Below are 18877 nucleotides of genomic sequence, written 5' to 3'. Positions count from 1 at the left end.
CAGCCAAATTGCCCATCTACAGTATGTTGCCATCAAATTGCCAGTGCTCCATGGACTTGAAATGTAATTACAAAGTCTAGGCAATAAAATCAGCTCACAGGACAAGTGTCCTTGTAGACTTTCCATGTCACGTAACGAACCTGCAGTGTCATTAAGACACAGTGACAATTTGCTTGTGCAGCCTGGTAGAGCAGCACATTTTTACAGACAGGGATGAGCAGTTTGCCCACTTTGGTGGAAAACTAATGCATTTTGTGAACTTGTAATTGTGCATGCAATGTATGGTGTTTGAGGAAAAAGTCATTACAGGTGTTGTACTTGGTCCTAATGGTTTTTCAGAGTATTACTGAAGAAAAGATTTGCTACATACTTTAAGAATGTAAAAATAAATCAATTAGAGGCTCTGAAGGGGAAAAAAAAATCAATACTCTTGAAACCACACAGTTCTCCATCTTGTCATGACTGTTAAGATCAAACTCTCCTTTTAAAAGCAGACGGTATCAACATGTCTAACAGTGACCTTACACCTGCGCCTGCTGTTCACACCTTCTGCAGATTTAGTGTTAGCACTGAGTTGAGTTTTCCAGTGATTTTAGCTTTGTTCAGCAGCTGAATTTTAAATATGCATTTAATTGTATGCACTCTAACATGTACTTGTATTGTTTGATAAATGGAATTTAAAGCTCTGATATTCTGCAGCATGGCATATAAATTAGTGTTAACAACTACAGAGTCAAAAGATTGATTTGCTGTGCATTAGCTCAGTATAACTTCAAGCCAGTGAAAATCTAAATTCTGAACATAGGACACGTTCTTGCTTTTGGACATGGAGAAAATAAAGCCTTTCTGGCTTATCTAACTACAGAGATAATTCAGAGTAGCTGACAAAGAAACAAGTGTTTTCAGACAAGTGGAAAATGCACGACTGTCTAGAGCAAGTGTTGTAGGAGTAGCACTGAAGTAGGAGCAGGCCGTCTGAGCTCAAAGATAAAAAATAGACCTATAGTTACCAACCAATCCCCTGCAAAATGACTGCCGCCACTTGCACCTGCATCTCCTGTGCGTTTTATTTTAGACTCAGTAATGAGTCAGAGTGGAGGTGTGAGGAAGTGGAGGAGGTAGAGGCGAGCTGGAGGAGGATACCTGCCTGAAGATAAAATTTATTAAAAGGAACTGTGCACCAAAAATAAGTTGAAAGAGTGTATATAAAGAGGGGCAATATAGTTCAAACAAAAGCATGTATTTATTTTACAATAGGATGCCAGATATGGACAGGCATCTAGCCTGTCTGACCCTTTGCTTCAGCAAATGAGCATGCGTGTATGTTTAGGTGTGCGCTGACCACTATATGATAATGCATCATCAACTTTTATGCACTCATACAGTGTCATGAGTTTATGTGGGCCTGCCTGTGTCCGCATGCACCTGTGAATGCACACTGGTGCATGTATAATACTGACACAGCTGGGATCCATCAGTCCTTGCCAATGTGTGTGGGTATATATGTGTGTGTGAGTGTGTGCGTGCACGGCGACCAGCTGCGTCCACTGTGCTGATCCTCAAAGCCGCTATCACATTCTGCTTGCATCATTTCACTGCAGTCATCCTGACAGCATCAAACTTGTGAACACATGCAGTTACAAGGCCGTGTTCACTCACATTCATGCATATCACTGTCTCACACAAACCCATTTGCTGACATGAGATATGATTATTACATTTCATTGGTGTTTTAAGCTGTTTTAATGAGTGCCAGAGGGGGGGAAGGTTTGTATTCCAGGGCAGTTTGAAATGACAACCCCTTCTCAATACATCCATTACTGTCAAAATGCTTCTTAAACTTTGAGTCAGGAATGTCTTCAGGCTCCTCAGCTGTAGCAGAGTTTCCCCATGTAAAGGTCATCTGTTACACTGCCCTATAAAGCCAGAGAGCAATAGCTATGTGAAGAGTCAGACAGTAAAAAATAGTACCTTCAATGTGTATCTCCTGGCCAGACAAAATATCAAAAATTGTTGGTTGCTTTTATACGACTACATAAAATCGGTCTTTCCTCCACTTTTGTAATGCTAAGATTCCAGTTGGCTGCTATCATGGAATAAATCCTAACATCTTGATTTAGAAACCACATGAAACACCAGATTTTAATCTGGGGGAGTATAATGTGTTTGGATAGAGCTCAGCTAGAGGACTATAATCAGAATAATTATTCTGGTTTCACTCCAGCTTGAGGCCTTTTAGCTAATGACAGACACAACACTGATGACTCGATTTTAAGCTGTCTGCATTTGTACATGACACGTGTGTGTGCAAATATTGTTTGTGTCTATTTGAGCAGTTTGACAGGGCTACAGCATTTGCAGACCAGTAAAAAAAAAAAACACATTAAAATACACTTGTGGTTATTTTCTGGAGTAATGGGGAACTGAGAAATGTCTTTATCCTTAAATAATGTCTCTCCTGCTGACAGCTGCAGTCCACGCTGTTTCATGTCTATGTTTTTTTTTCTGTTTTAACTAAAGAGAACAGGAATCATACGGCAACATATCACAACCACATTCCTAAAAATGTGTTCGGAGCAAACAAGTAGCTTAGATCCTCATAGAGGCACTGAACGGTACTAACAGGAAGCATGCAGACCATGTAGTTTGCATTAATTAAGATCAAAATACACAATCTGTACATCAAAGACGATGTTGGAGTGTGATCGTCATCATATCATCTTTCAAAGTTTTTTTTTCTTTCTTGGGTATTATTTATTGCCGATCCCTTCTTAGATTCCCCTTGTGTTTATCTTCAGAAAAATCACTTTTCAGAAATGAATGCAATTCATCAAAATAAATCAATACAAACTATTATCACATTCTAGAGGTTGTGTGCATGCAGTCAAACATGTACACAACAGAGTTGCTGGCAGTGGCCTACCAATCAATAGGCCGTTATTCAAGCATTTCACATTTCACACAAGAACCAATTCAAAATGTGACAGTATTGATAGTATTGTCTCAGGGTCCCTAGCAATACCACAACATGGTAAAATCCATTTTCCCTCACATAACGAGCTGTCATTTTACGGTTGGACTGAGCTCAATCGTCTCTGCATATAAAGCAGGCAGATTTAGCTGGAGAATGATAACAATAGCACAATTGCCATTGGTATAAATTTCCACCGTGACATCACACAATAGTGATTAGTGCAAAGCTTCAGAAAGCATGCCTCATTTTAAAGGTACCCCTGGTGTTATTAACAATGTAGTCCATTGTTGCTTATAAGTACATGTGCAGTGTCAGCACATGTTGCTCATAATACTCTGACAAAAATCCATTTTTCTTTAACAAGGTGAAAGGAGCCGGTTCTGTGCATACAAAGCAGGTCGATTAGCTACATGATTCTAATGATATCACTATAATGATTTATGCAGAAGGAATATTACCAACACTGAATAATGATGATTTGTTATGTTCTGCCGATGATGGTGTTTGTGGCATGTCATGTGATGCTGAGGATGTTGATGGTGCTGTAACTTTTGATAGTGCCGCTGCTGTCACTTTCACGTAATGCAAACAAGAAAATCCGATGTTTAGCGACAAATGATTGACATATGAGCAGCGGTGTTATGTTATTAAAGTATTTTCGAATTTTGAAGTGTTTGCGCGACTTATTCAACAGCCTTGAACAAACAAGAATAAAATTTGCCCCCAAACAGAATTTTCCATTAAGTAATTATTGTGATCGAACCACATTAAGCACACCATTGTGCATTACTGGTCCCCAAAGGATAAAGTGATATCCTTTATGGTTATACGGGTCATTGTGTAAGCTCAAACCACCGGTACCTTTCAAGGCACCAACATTTTATCCGTGTGTCTAATTTACAAAACAAATGTTAAGCTGAAAACATCATTAAACAGGTGCACTACATTTCTTCTACACATTTTCTTCCTAAGCTACATGTACTGATCTTTTGTTCCTGTGAAAAAAATATGAAGGAGCAGTTAATTATTGCAGTGTCTCGGTCCTTAGAGCTGTGTGATCTCTCACTGCACATTTATTAAGATGTGGATAAAAGAATTGTGGCACTGAAGATAAAGGCAGTTTTGGCCTTTTGATATTTAGCTATTACGTTATAAAATATCTCCCTCGCAGTATTTTTCTTCATCTCTTAACCCATGTGCCATCACACCCACATAATTACTAGATGGAAAGGAACAAATTTAATGTTGCTGGACTGCTTTCTACTGGCTTTCACCCTTATTCACCCATGAAGGCTTGCACAAATCACTAATTTTCATTTTCAGCAACACTCTGCTTCACACTCATGTTGGGGAATTGCACTGTACAGCCACTCAGCACCAGCACAGGCCTGGAGCAGCTCCACTGGGACCGACCAGGGTTAAGTAGTTTGCTCAAGGGCTTCTCAGTGCTGGTTTCTGACAGAGGCAAGAGCACCTCCCATTCAATTCCCTGCTCGGATAACATTTCAGGTGATGTGGGAATGCAGTGGATGCATAAAGGCATTTCCTTAAAACCATTCATTACCAGTTCTGATCTTCAATCTTGCTACCTTTTGGCCTAAAACTCAAAGAGACATCGCATATTGTGACTTGCTGCCCTACACTCACGTCATGACTTTTTGTTTGTCATACAAATATTAGAGCAGCTGTGGCTCAGCAGGTAGAGCAGGCCATCTATTGATTAGGAGGTTGTTTTCATCCTGAGCTCCTCTTGTCTGCATGTCAAAGTATCCTTGGGCAGAAGTTGCCCCTGATGCTTCCATTGGAGTGTGTCTGCATTAAAACATAACATAAAAGAAATAAAGGATAGAAAAAAAGCGGGGGCGGAACAGTAGCGAGTTGTTAGAACTGTTGCTTTACAGCAAGAAGGTTCTGGGTTTGAATCCACTGGCCGGCTGAGGCTCATGGGTTCTCTCTCAGCCTGTGTGGGGATTTTGCATGCTATGCATGTTAGATCAATTGGTGATTTTAAATTAGGCATAGGTGTGAATATAAGCGTGAATTGTTGTCTGTTTCTCTGTGTTAGCTATATAGATTAATTGCCAAGCTGTCCAAGGTGTGCCCCACCTCCTGTCCAGTGACAGCTGGGATAGGGTCACGCCCAACTATGAACATGAATTGGATACGTGGAAGAGGACTGATGCACAAATGGATGGAAGCTACAATGATGATGTAGCTTCCATCCATTTGTGCATTATAGTAATCAATATGTCAAACACTTATCGGTTAATGTTCTGAGGAGGGAAACTGTTAGAGAAACAGGCCCATAATAAAGGGGCTTAGTTGCCTGTAGCAACAAGACTGAACAACAACCAGGCTAAACGAGCTTATGGCTAAACAACTAAGACTTATAAGTATATAATAAAGTCATTACTGGTTTGGGGTTTTTTTTCAGTTAGTGCATCATAGCAATTTTTGTTTTGTCCAGCCCATGGGCTTGGAGACCTCTATTCTGGTTATACAGTAACAAAGACACGCCCCTATCTCAATGTGTTTTCATCCCAGGGTGTCAAATATTGCTGCAGTGTAAGAAGCTGCCAGAGTCACAAAGATTCGGTGTCGGTGCTTTGGATCCAGCAATACTGAATGCAGGGATCTAACAGTGTTGTTTGAAAGAGCAACAAATTCTGCATAAAAGGGCAGGACAGTTGGCAGTGGCATAAATCACTAGTTTGTCACATTTAGAAGCTTAGTGCTTTGCATTGTGTTTGTCGTTGTTTTCACTTGCTGTGGTCTGGTTTAAATGAACCGTCTTTACAAAATGATCCATGTAGCTGGAAAAATTACCTGAAAGCAGTGCATTTAAATGTCACAGGTCTTGAACAAAAACCCATATGTAACAAACTGGGAATGGGACCAGGCTCACCATTTGCCGCAGGGGATGTTTAATGGCACAACAGCAAAGGACACCTCGCAAGCTTCCATGTTTCGTTTTGGAGGGTTTTTGGGGGGTGGGGGTTTCTGTTGTTTTTGTTTTTTTTTACAGTATTTGATGACCTTAAAGTGAGATTGGGCTGTCCAACCATGTTTCGGGGGGTTCCCCCCCCCCCCTTTTCCCCCTTGGCATATAAACTGCAATAATTCACGAACACAACTGTAAAACCTGAACTGAGTGATCTTGGTTACTCGTTTGTAATGTTAGGCAAGTGCAGTGTGTCTGCTCTGTGCTCATACATCACACTTTATGGTCAAAGTTTTAGGAATACTAACCCTAATGCATAAACCAGCTGCAGGCTGGTGCACTGTACATACAGGCAATGGTTTAGAACAGAAGTGGCTAAGTCAGCAACTGAATTGCATGTTTAATTTACGCTTACTCGTTCCATCCATGTGTAGCCACAAGTTGCAGTATATTTCAGGATATATTAAGGGCAACAGCAATAAACTCTCAGCATGTAAAGATTAGGAGAAGTTTGTTTGTGGAGCGCTTAAATTAATAACGACTATTTTGGGTTATGCTTCATCAAAAGGCACATTTTAAATGTACAAGTTCAACTTCTTACTTCTGTATTTCTTCTCTGCCTTTTTTCTCATCAGTATTCTGCTGTGCATCCTCTTTTTCTTTCTCCTGAGCTATACGTTGATGCACAATGTGATGAAATATGCAGCACAGCTAATGAAAACATATCTAATTACATCATGGCAATATAATATGTAATGTCTTTCAGCTCCTTTCTCTCCGGTAAATGGCGGGTCTTACATCTTAATAATGTAAATTTTCTCTCTCTCTTTTTTGGCAGATCTCTGTCACTTAACGGGAAACAAAGCCTTTGTATTCAACACAGTGATGAGCTAAAGGTGCGTCCTGACATTTATTTCTCTATTGTGTACGTCTGTGTGTTTGTGTGTTAAAACAAAAGGCCTGTAGAGTGCCATTAAGACATCAGCCCCACTAGCCTGTTTAGCATTACATTTAACTGGCGCTCTTCCATTAATTTTCCACCCTTCCCATCTTCTTTTCTTTCTTTCATTTAGACATTTCGCAGTTTTGCCTCCATCTCTCTCAGTAATGATCCCCATCCTTCATGATTAGTAGAAAATTATTCAAAAATGTTTAGCTTGTATTTGCCTTCAGCAGCTTGTTAAGGAGAACTTGTAAAAATTCATATTTAATGTGATCTCATGCCTGAAAATGTAGCTTACAATGCATTTGCCCTTTGGGCACATGTTCTGAAAGTCACTGTATCGTACACCTCACATCTTCCATACTAAGCATTTTTCTATTTGCCTGGAAAAAGTTGAATAGATTAAAGGCAGATCTAATCGATCGTGAATGTGCTTATCTGTGGCTAGCAGGCTGACAAGCCGATTCCAGAATGGCACAGTCTAATCATTCAATTGCAGGCTGCAGACGGGAAAAAGAGAAATATGCAGAAGGACCCAAAAACAATAAAAACAAATGCTTGAATTATTTGATGAAGCCTAAAAGAACTGAGATGCCATGGATGATGAAGGGCAAGCAATTTGAGAAGCCTGATGGCTTAAAAACATTTACATGTTCAGGGTAAAAAAGGCCTATTTGGAGTGTTTTTAAGGAAAACGATAAATTTCAAAAGTTAAATTTGATAAACCAATTGTTCTGTTATTACTGGACCACAGGGTCTGTATGGGTTTTAAAACTGGACATAAAGTTTTTCCTTCATCTCAATCTGCTTAAATTTGCTTTGTGGCTTCCAATGAACAGTGTCTCCAGTCACAACTATTGATTATGCTTATAACTCATTATGAGCCTTGGTTTCAAAAGGTTTTAGCTATGCTGTGCACTGATTGGATGTTTAACCTTTTGACCTCTAAATCAGCATCTGAGCACACTTTCTATAATAGAAGACACATATCCAGATGACCTCTTCTGTCACTATGACAATTTATTGACAGGGTTCTCACAATGTGTGCCTCAGCATTATAAAATAAAAAAAACCTGAAATTGCACTAAAACTTGTATCTGAAAGATTCTCAGGTCACACGCAGGTCTCTTTTACTCGCTCGCTCTCGCTCTCTCTCTCTCTCTCTCTCAGCCTATTCCTTCTAAAAGAAAAAAACAAATTTATTCTGTTTTTATATGGCTATATGTCCACGCATGTGGCTGCCCTGGGCTATTTTTTTCAGTTGCTTTTTTTTTTTTCTCATTCCATACCAGTTTCACACAGAGAGAAAGCAGGACATTAGGACTAGCATTCATTTTCCCTCTTCACTCGTTTTGCTTTTTTATGATACGGGGAGATAGTTTCTAAATTACACTCTATTTCAGCTTACCGCCAGTGCAGCCACAGAGCTTTGCCTCATCCAAAGGCTTGAGGCTTGGGAGAATTAATCTTGTCAGGCAGCAGAGCTGCAAACTTCTGCTGCACAATCGTCAGCACAACTGTTTTAGGTTCAATGAGACACGTTGTAGTTTCAAGTATTAGTTGGGATTTCTCATGAGAGTCTAAGCTGTTGATGTATACTTTGGCTTTGTTTACACGAAGCGCATTCTTTGACTCAAATGCATATTTTTCAAGCAGAAACTAACAAACTATAATGCTTACAACAGCATCATTGCAGATGAGGTCCAGTGACAGTGTAACAATCCCAAAATGAAATATTGAAGTGGGAATTCCTTCAAAACAATAGCGTAATTTTGCAAAACATCTACATCGCAATGTATTTATAAAGTTTTCTGATCAAGTAATGATCTGATTTGCTGTTTACAATACACAAAGTGCACCAGTGGGCTCATGATTGCACTTCTCAGCATTTTTGCTATACGAGTTGTGCATTTGGGTATAATAGACATTTGATCTGGATGATCTTAAAAGCCATGAGCTCATGATCATTCAAAGAGAATTATGTCACCCAACAAATACAAGGATCTACCACCCAAAAACAACCAGAAGCTGTACATCTGACATCTGATTAATTCAATTATTATTATGTATTATTTCCCTTTTTCCTCAAAAGAGCTCAAATGTGTGATTGAAGGAAAGTCTTAACATATTGCTTTTAAAAGAAGCCATACAAGTTAGACAAATTGTGCTCTTAACAGAGAAAAATATAAATGCTAACACAGTGAGCATAGAGTCAGCGGTAGGTGTAACCCAGTACTGATAAGCCATTCCCGGGAGTGTAAAGTAGAGCTGCAAAATGCTGTTAAAACTCATTAACTATCAGGCTCATATATCTTTAAAATGTGACACTGATGGGGGTCTGGGAGGACAGATAAGAAGCAGGAATTCGGGACAAGAAGATTTCTTTCCACGGATTTACACAAACACACACACGCAGAGTTTTAATGTCCTCTACCAGTATTGATTATCCAGCTGTCTGACTGATTGAGAACCAGATATAGAAAATCACACATCAATAAAATACTAAACCTGAAGAGTTTAAAGGCACACCCCTATTCCAGCCTGCAGAAAAACACAAACAGCTAGCATGCAAATAAATTATTCCCGAGATCTACTGAGCTGCAACAGTGACAGTTTGAGATGTGAGTAAGTAGTGAGTAAACACCTGAAATCTACTTTTGACTGGTACTAAGAACTAAAAGTTCAAAATCAAATATCTTTATCCAAGCTGCTCCATATTGCACACTAAAATAGCAAAATACTGAAGGTTTGAGTTGAGTAATGGTAGTGGATTTGCTTGGTTTGAGTTTTATGGAAACTGTTGGTGAGTGTTCTGAATAACACTATCAGCTTAACTGCTGAAAACAAGCTTGATGAAGATGTATCAGAAGTCCTGGAGACAGACTTTCTCAGCTTTAGAAGAGAGTGAGAGGGCTTTTTATCCCCTTTGGATGACACTCTAAGTGACAAATGATGAAACGAGTGTGTGAATTGATTTATTCAGCAAATGGCATAATTGCTCATTTCAATTTATGACATTTTTTTCCCAGTGACACAGCAGACTTGTTATGTGATTTCTGCAGTTTCAGCCACTACGCATTTTCAGCAATAAAGAAAAATAAGCTTAAATGTTCCTTAAAATATGAATCCTGCTTGTCTATAATCTTGTGAAATAATAAAGGCTGTGTGAGAGCTTGCTGAGACACAAAAACAGAAAGAGCTTTGTTGGTCAAATAATGCGTGCCTACTAATTCTTACTGAGGAGCAGTGGGGTGTTCCTCTTTGTTGCAGTGTGATTTTGTGAGAAAAATCAGACAACTGATGATTGCTTATAAAATAGTGACACAGGTGATGATGCAATCATCAAAGCTTTGGGAACACTGCATCAGGTAACAATGTTTAATTTTGAAGCTTAAGGGATCTAATATCAGGAGAAAATGGCATTTCGGAAGAGAGGGAAATTGCTTTTAGGTGCTCAAAGGATGCAAGAAATGGAGTTATCCTTCAATATGAGATTACAGGCTCGGCTTGATCAACCAAGCCTTCCATCACAAAGCCACCTGCACTGGATTGTTGCGAGAACGAGAGAAAAAAACAATACCTTATGACCCAAATGTCGTGTTTTTTTGTTTTTTTTATTGCTTTTAAAACATAGATCGCCCATTACGTGTGGCTCAAATGGGATGGGCAGACGGACAGAGGCATAGTTTTATGATTTAGATTTTAAATGACAGATAAATAGATTTTTCCTGATCCCTTAAATACAGACCTTAGATGGCTTTTCATTTTAATTCCATTCTACTCCGCTTTGGCATTTATCTGTTTTATTGTGTCCTGAATTTGTATTCACTGCTCTGTTACAACTGTTTCAACTTGCAAAGCTCTTCATTGAGCTGTTCAGCTCTGCATTTCATTGCTCGCTTTCTTTCTCTTGTTCTGTCACTACATTTCACTGCACACCATGCAGAGATCGAATGTAAATATCCTATAAGCATCAACACACATCTCAAAACACAACTGAGCAAAAAAATTTAAAAAAAGAAAGAAAAGAAAAAAAAGAGTGAGAAGAAACAGAAAGAATGAGCAGATAAATGTGTGCAAAACCGTGCATCATAAACCCATAAATCCCGGACGGAATCGGAGAGATGGAGGGGAAGAGAGAAGGATGAGAGAGAGAAAGACAGGGATCCAGGGAAATGAGGAATTCAGCAACAGAAGAATATGGAAGATTGGAAGAAGAGATGCAAATATGGATGACTGTTAACAGAGACAGAGCTGAGAACTACAAGCAGAGAATGAGATTGAGGCAAAGTGAAAATCAGGAGGGAGCAAAGAAAATGTCAGGAGGCAGAGATACAGAAATACAGAGAGATAGAGAGGGAAAAAAAAAAAACAAATGTAAGCCCCCGAGGATTAACTCTCTCATTTCTCTTTGGGGAAGAATGGAAAAAAAGAGGATTTCCACCTTCTATCCTCTCAGGCTCCCTTTGATATCTCTCTCTTTCTGTCTCATATTCTAATATCTTTAGTCTCTATTCATCATGCTGGAACACTCGTTGAGCTTGCCAAAGCACTAGCACACATGGCTAACCTAGCTGGACACAAATCCCTCTCAGTTGCTCTCTTTCTTCCTCTTTTTTTTTTCCTCCCTACTGCTTGGCAATTTCACTTGATCTCTTCATTTCTCTCTCTTACCATTATGCATTATTTGTTTCCTCATAATGCTACTTGATTCTCGTGGACTTGAAGCCGGTATTAGTTCTTTTCACCTGCCTCTTTGTTCTCCATTTGCGACTGTTTGGCAGCTGTGTAACTGTTGCACGGGGCCAATTACACACAACAGCACTCATTGCTGTGGTCGCTTTAACGAGCATTGTTAATAAGATAAATTAGCTTCCTGCTGATCCGTTAATGGCGGCTTCGGTAGTCCTCTGCAGTGTACCGATTCACAGTTTCAGCTGTATACATATAAAATTAAGTTATAATGCAGTACCACTAAAAACACACATTCAAAAAATGATAAAGTTTTACCAGTCGAACTCATTGATTGTGTTTTTCATGATAAATGATTATCCAAACTACAAAAAAACAGATTGTCCTTACTTGTGAAGTATGTTTAAGCCCGATACCAGTATTTGTTTCTTTCAACATACAAAACATAAACGTTTTTCCCTAAAATTATTATGTGCATTAATTTATCTACTTAGTTATGTTCTGACCAGCTCTGCTCGGATCAGCCAATAGCTGTGTTTGTGTCATTCCAAGCATGTATCAACATCAAAGACTGCCCTCTAGTCGACGAAATAAACTCACTGCATGGTTGAATGGTGTTTCTCCTGTCTTCTTCTTTTATTTATTTTTTAATTTGATTTATTACCCGTTATAAATACCAATCTAAAGAGGTCATCAAATAGCTAATTTCGGATGATAAATTGATCAAGCTTTACTGACGATTGCTTACTGAAAAATTCAAAAGAAATATACAGAAACTATGAAATTATGCATTATAGCTACGGTACTCAAAGTAATATTGCAGAGTAGTTATTGCAAAGACGTGCGCACAGTTATCTTTAAGATTACCTTAAATTTCATCATTATTGTTTATTATTTTCCATTTTGCATTGTCACCTGTTCAGCTCGGTTTGTATCCTCCTGTCACAAAACAAACCTCAGCATGTGTGTGGATCACAGAAGCTGTCACAGTAAAGAGCTGGATGCTTACACACTGCTGTTGAAATTGGATAGAAAATAAACAGTTTTACAGCTGTAGTGTGAAATGGGTTTTAAAGTGAATCTCAAGGCACTGCAGCAATGTCTCAGGTTACTCGCAGTCTGTCCCATTCAACCTTCACCCTCACTTCCTTCACACAAGTTATATACCGTGTCCTAAACATGTGTGTGCATATAAAATATTTTCTCTACTGTTTCCTTAATATCAGAAGCAATTTTACCCTTTAATGTTTCTTTCTCGGCTGCGGGAGTCTGTGACAGAACCTAGGACATACGCATTCTTTTTGACTCGCTCGCACTCTATCACTACCACCAACTTGTCAAAGTTGGAGATTTGTTGAAGAAGTCACTTGGAAGAGTGACAAACGTTTCTTTCACTGAACAGAATCAACTTTTTGGGAGACATAAGTGTAAATCACAGTTCTCCAAATGTCTTGTATAACTGTTTGTGTTGTTGTGCTTTAAAGACACAACACAAGTTTTTCTTCCACTATACTTATGGTGAGCTCAGAGATCTTTTGCAGTGGTCTAAATCCTTTATGCTAGCTTTGTATCCCCTTATTTTATGTTGGGTTTCCTTTTAAACTTGTGGTTATGTGGCCTCTTCTCTCTCTCCTACCTTTCTTCATTTCTTTGCGGTCATCTGTCCCTGCTCCTCAAGCCTTTAAGAATCCAAAGTATTTTATTTTTCCTTTAGCCTCAAATCGATTCCAGACGCCACCGTTTCCTGCCCTGTCTCTCTTTCTCCTCCTCATTTAGTGGGGGGGAGAAAAGAAACCACACACACACAAAGAAACCGAGTCAGATAGAGCGAGAGGCACAAAGTTTCAGTTTTGCTTGCTTTTTTTTTAATGCATTCCTCAAAGTTTACTCCCTTTTCCATTTCTATTCCAGCAGCTGTGTAATTTTGTATTTCTATTCTTACAATGAGTAGAAGCTTTTCTTGACTAGTCCCTTTTTCTTTCTGTGTTAGTCTTGACATGACCCCACCCCCACCCCGCCATCACACTCATCTGTCTTATCTTTGCCTAGCTCTCTGATTAAAGGATACAGTGACAGTGTCATGAATCTCTTGTGATGTAGATTGTGTCTGACTGTGAACTCTAAACCTCTACAGATGTCCTCAATGACTTGTTTTTGAAGTACTTCAATCCCTTAAACCATATGTGAGCGTGTACATAGCAAACAATAATGGGGCTGTTTGATAGCCGCGTGAGAGAAATATCTGGCTGCATCTGAGGAGCCATTTTCCTGAGTGAGAGATAAAAGAAAAAACTGGATAAACAAAAATGAAAATGAAGCAAACCTGTGAGGCTCTGCTCATGTTTTGTGGCTGAGTACAGTAATTACAGTGTCATTCTGGAGCTGTATTGCAAAGCTATATTTTGCCACAATGGATCCTACTGGACTGTGGCAGAAAACTGAAACAGGAAAGGAATAAAAGGGACAGATGTAGCGAGCCGAAGCAGAGGAAAATATAGAAAGAAAAGCAATAAGAAACAATAGCAGAGTGAAAGAAGGACAGGGCGAGATAGAGAGGAAGAATTTGATTGTTGTTTAATTAAAGATTAATTTCTCAACCACATTCATAAGGATTTATGTTTAAATGATTACCAAGACAATTGGAACACAGTTGTCACTGCAAGGTATTTACAGACAGTCCCAATGTCAGAAATAAAGGGACTCGGACATAAAGTTTAAGCCTGAAGAGGGCATTCCCATGCAAACCAATAGCCAATAAACGGTGGTCAGCAGGCTAATTGGAACTGCATTGTCTTGCCTCGAGCTTAACTGCATCTCATCAGCTCGCCCGTTGTTTTACTGTCTATTCTGGTTGCTCATTTGGAAGAGCAGAGAGAGTTGATTGGTTGAGTCATTAACTTCTTTTCACCCTGAAGGATTTCCTTATGAAATTAAAGGCCAAATCAGGAACAACAGAGTGATGCACCCTGCTGAAACATTCACCCCATTATCGCCTTTGTTTATGTTGCCGTTATGATTTTTTCTTCTATAAATTTGTTGTCTTGTTTTATAAAAGCAAGATGTCGACAGCAGCAGCAGCAGCTGTTGTTACACTGTGCCCAAAAACTATGGATTCAGTATTTAATGTACAAGAATGTTTCTAACTAAATAAAAAAATAGAATTGTATTGGTACCACAATCAGCTCTTTGCGAGAGAAATTCTCGTTGTATGTTGCAATCAGTTTATCTCTTGATGAGCACAGGTTATGAAACTACAAGGCAGCTGTCGTGATAGGGATGAATCAAGTGATTTAAAGCAGCAGAGAACAGAGTATGTTTAAATGCACAGAACATGATGTCGAAGCGATGTAAAACGCAACCTTCCGCTCATCACAGAAAACATGTTGTGATTGCACATGATTTATAATCGTTTTCAAATTAACACGATAAGGAGTAAACGAGGATGCTAATCAAAACAAAAATGTTTTCATGTAAACTGAGTGTTATCTTTATGAACTAAAATTCTTTTGACAGAATAAATTAGCTGTGGATGTGAATCAGACTTAATTAGATGCTAGCTAGCTGATTCCAAAAATCCAAAAATATATATAAATGTCAGAGCTGTCAGCACATTGTTTTTCTTCTTCATTTTCAGCTTTGTTCATTTCATTCTTGAAATTAACACATGCTACCATGACTTTGTTGTAGCTTCCAATGTATTCCTCTAAGTTCAGTTAATTTTATTCATTAAATGAACATAACTGTGCTACTGCTAACTGTCAAAACACAGAGAATGCCAACAAAGTAAGTGGATCCATATCTTTCTATATTCCGAGTATTACGAGCTGTCTACAGCTTTAAAACTAAACTGAAACAGACAGGATGAAACAACAACAACCTACCGTTCAGAAGTCTGCACATCGAAAATATGTTTCTCTATAATTGGTCTAAACTAAGATATGACTCAGCTGTACCCCTATAAACCTGTTACTGACATCCGGTGCAGAAGTGTTATTGGGAGCCATAAAGCAATGATTGGACACTTTGGCTGCTGTATCTTCAAATGATGATGAAGATTGGTAACAGGTTTCTCTCTGCCTGTGGCTGAATTTATGGTCCTGCTCTGGTGTCGTTTGCATGGCTTTCTGGCTACGCAGACACAAGGATCGTGGGAAGAGTTCACAAAAAAATAAAGATCAAGTCAAAGCACAGCTGACAAGAACAAGAAATGGCAGAAGTGGAAAGTTTACAAGGCTTTTTTAATCACTCTGGTACAAAGAAGTGATTGTATATTCTAACTTCTTGCTTCCTGGAGCAATACCAGAGCAAACAAGAACAAGAAAAACTCATATTACTAATCTTTTCCTCAGATCATTGACCTTTTCTTACAAGCTGCTCCCCAAGAGCCACACTGTTTAATTCCTTCAAAGCAAAATGAGCCCATATTCATTCACAGTGACTCAGCTCTTTCCCAACGATGGCATCAGTGTCCTTGCGGAAGATGTTTTTGTCTTCCAAGAGGAAACAGATCTGCTTCACTGTGGAAATTGAACCTCTGCAGACTGTTCTCTCCATCAAAAACCTATCAAAGCTCCATGACAAGAAGCACATTAGCTTCAGAGAGATGGATACCAGGTGACAGGATTTGGTTGAGACTAATGTTTATCCTTACCAAATCTACTAGCGGTGCATTGATGCTTGTTTTTCCACTGTGTCACGCACCTCTAACTGTGGAATTATCAGCGTCAGGGATTGTGGTCTGTGCAGCATTCCATGCGTCTTACGCTCGGTCTTTGTGTTGTGTGCCACTCGCTTGTTAAAAGCCACACAAGATCAAATCCAAATTGTTGCTCTTTGATTGATGTCTTTCATTCTCTTCCCAGACTTTTCTGTTAAAGCCAAATGTCTCATGAAGCAGAAGCGTTAAGAAAGCATCACATAAACTGCACCATAACGCCATTACATAATGATTCAATTAGCTAATGCATATAATTTAGAAATCCACGTTGTGGATCTCATAGGGCCGGGACAGTCATTACTTCATTCTTTTCCAAGTAATTTGATATTAATGATGTTGAAATGTGGTTGATTAAAGATTTTAAAGATCTGTACATAAAGCAAGTGTGTGTGCGTGTGCACATGTGTGAAAATGGCAAACGTGGGCTCTTGTGGGTGGTAATTAGCACTTGAATCTCACTAACGGCTTAATAGAAATCAGCAGCCTACACATACACATGCACAGACACACACTCAAAGCGAAGACTGCGTCCTTTGTGTGTGTGTGTGAGAGAGAGAGAGTTGTTAGCCTCTCATTAATACCTATTTTCGTGAATGCTGAGAAAGCTTTGGAGCTCTTTCTTTGTAATTGCCTCACCACACACAGACACACACATGCACACCTATTAGTTCCTCTAATTGAAAGGCAATTAAGCCTCAGGTTTCGTGGTGTGAGCTAAACGCTAGGTGTCTGTTTCCAGCACCGCTCTGTTTTTAAGCTTTTAACAGACCACAAAGACCCGGTAACCGAAATAAGATCCCCAAAGTGAACTTTAATACACTGACTCTCTGTCTTTGTACCTTTTAGCTTTCTGTGCACTCACCTCTTTGGCTCTCACTCAGTAATCTGCAGTTTCCATATAATCACACTTTGTAGTCTAAGTAATGTATTGCATATTTTGGGGAGAAATAATAATAGCAGGGTTAAATATTTGCAGCATCTCAAAAGTTTGTGTAAAATTCAAACGACGGTTGGACTCAAACACAAACCCTGTTTATTTCTGTTAGCTGTTTTTCTCTCTCCGTCTCCCTCCTGCTCTGTCCCGTTTCATCTCATCTATACTTTGTCTTATCAAATCTCTCCTTGTTGAATATGTCACTTCAAGGAGCCAGAGTTTACAACAAAAAAGAAAGGAGGAAAAAAAAAACTTTACAGTCCAAAGCTTTATGTCTGCCACAGCACAGTGAAGGGATTGATTTGTATGGGAGAGTAGGAGTGGATTTTTACAGTAAGAGAAAATCTCTTTTTAAACCTCCCTTGACCCCCTTTCACATCCCAGCATATATGTGGAAAAAAATGTATCACATCTGGCTCGAATAGCGTGCAGGGTTACAGAGAGGTCCAGTGGTTATAGTTTGGCTTTGGCAACAGTCAACTGTTGTATTTTTGTGGTGTCCTTGAGTGGACCTCCTCAGGCAAGACCTTAAATGTTAATTTACATGGTGCAATGATGACACATGGGGGTGAAGTTGTATTGTTTGTCATATCTATAACACAGATGTCACAGTTAACTATCCAATCAAGCGGGGCAAAAACTGTGTGAACCTAAAATGATTCAAATCTAAAACAATTAAGAGATGTTGCTTTGACTTAGTTTAAAGCAATGAGGTGACACAGTTTTCTGCTGTGACGGCACCTTGTTTTCTGTCAGGAGGCTAAACACCATGGCGAATGACACCAACATGGCAAGAACTAACAATGACACAGTATCTGTGAGAACACAAAAGGGACAAATGTCGCCTTCGGGCTGTGATGTTGGTGCAAGCAGCACATTCTGCATCCACTTCTGTTTCATGCCGGCTACTTAGCTAATTCAGACATAATCCTTTAGTGTCATAGCTCGGGGATGGCCGCTGTTGACCGAGGTCAGTCCAAAACAGCGACTTTACAAATGCGTGTCTGCATCTGGATTACATAGAAGTTGCACAAGTCATTGCAGCTAAAATGTGCTAAAACTTCAAACATCATGCCAACAGAGTTTGTCACAGTCAACATCCATTGTCTTTACATGCAAAGATAATAATTAAAAAATGCCTGACTGTGCGTCTTCTCTTTTTTCTTTCTTCGATGATTCAGACGGCTTTTGATTTACAAAACCACGCTGAAAGGCTTTGCCCAATGTGAAAAGGGAAGCTGCCGCAAAGGGGAAAAAATACAGCACATATAAACCTATCTCATTCCTTCTCCTTCATTCCTCGTGTATGTCTTATTCCTTTTGTTCACGTTTTTCACACGAGGAACAGTGAGACCATTGTTTGCCTACACCTACCCAGCACAGGCAATATGTGGAGACACGGAGGAAAAGGCGAGAAAAGACCCACTCTGTCAGCTACATGCACAATCACAAACCGTGCACTACGCTAGAGAGAGGTGTATATACACCTTCATACACGAATGAATCACCTTTATTGTCACTGACCCTTAGAGAGAAAAGCAGTGAGGGAAAGTTTGAGAAGACAGAGGAGAAAAAAAGTGGGGTCAAGACTATTTTTTCCCCTCCCCTGTACTTCACAGACGTTTTCCAATGTTCTTTTAATGGCTGCTGTCGACGTTTGGCTTACAAAGGAGGGA

General features: G+C 39.3%; 1 protein-coding gene across 2 annotated transcripts in view; it reads left to right on the top strand.

The window, feature by feature from the left end:
• cdh11 (cadherin 11, type 2, OB-cadherin (osteoblast)) overlaps positions 1 to 18877 on the top strand; it is an 87532-nt gene that overhangs the window by 30244 nt on the left and 38411 nt on the right. The window contains exon 2 of one of the 2 annotated variants that reach the window (XM_005922471.2): positions 6754 to 6811. The exons of the other annotated variant lie outside the window; for it this stretch is intronic. The gene's annotated coding sequence lies outside the window, so the exon portion shown is untranslated. The remainder of the gene's footprint in view (positions 1 to 6753; positions 6812 to 18877) is intronic. 2 annotated transcript variants of the gene reach the window in all.

This window comes from Haplochromis burtoni, unplaced genomic scaffold (assembly GCF_018398535.1).
Source record: "Haplochromis burtoni strain Fernald_Lab_line unplaced genomic scaffold, NCSU_Asbu1 Contig_57, whole genome shotgun sequence".
NCBI lineage: Eukaryota > Metazoa > Chordata > Actinopteri > Cichliformes > Cichlidae > Haplochromis > Haplochromis burtoni.
The sequence above is the reverse complement of the archived record's forward strand: the minus strand, read 5'-3'. Positions and strand labels throughout refer to the sequence as shown.